The sequence below is a fragment of the Gymnoscopelus microlampas genome (genome assembly GCF_963454915.1).
Source record: "Gymnoscopelus microlampas genome assembly, chromosome: 6".
NCBI lineage: Eukaryota > Metazoa > Chordata > Actinopteri > Myctophiformes > Myctophidae > Gymnoscopelus > Gymnoscopelus microlampas.
In genome coordinates this window covers 50773635-50773973 of record NC_139943.1, presented here as the reverse complement: position 1 = coordinate 50773973, position 339 = coordinate 50773635, and positions in this window count along the sequence as shown.

The following is a 339-nucleotide window of genomic DNA, read 5'->3' as shown; positions in this document are numbered from 1 at the left end:
TGAAAGAACAAGAGCCTCGATCTACAAGCTCACGATGCGTAGCATCGCAATGCATTGTGAGCCTGTAGATTGGCTATTTTCTTTAATTGTTTTTTTAGTTTTACTTCACGGTCCATTCATACTACTCTAAAAATATATTAGTATATAAAATTTAAATTAGAAAAATCCCCCACCCCCAATATTGATGATTTTATTCAAATTGATTATTATTTGTAATCTATTAAATCGATTACTTGGATTAAACTGTTGCCACCCATGTTCCTTTAGCCCAGCGACACGGTTTCGTATAAATTGGGCTCGATTCGAATGTCATCTCTGGCACTCAAGACGAATTTACAG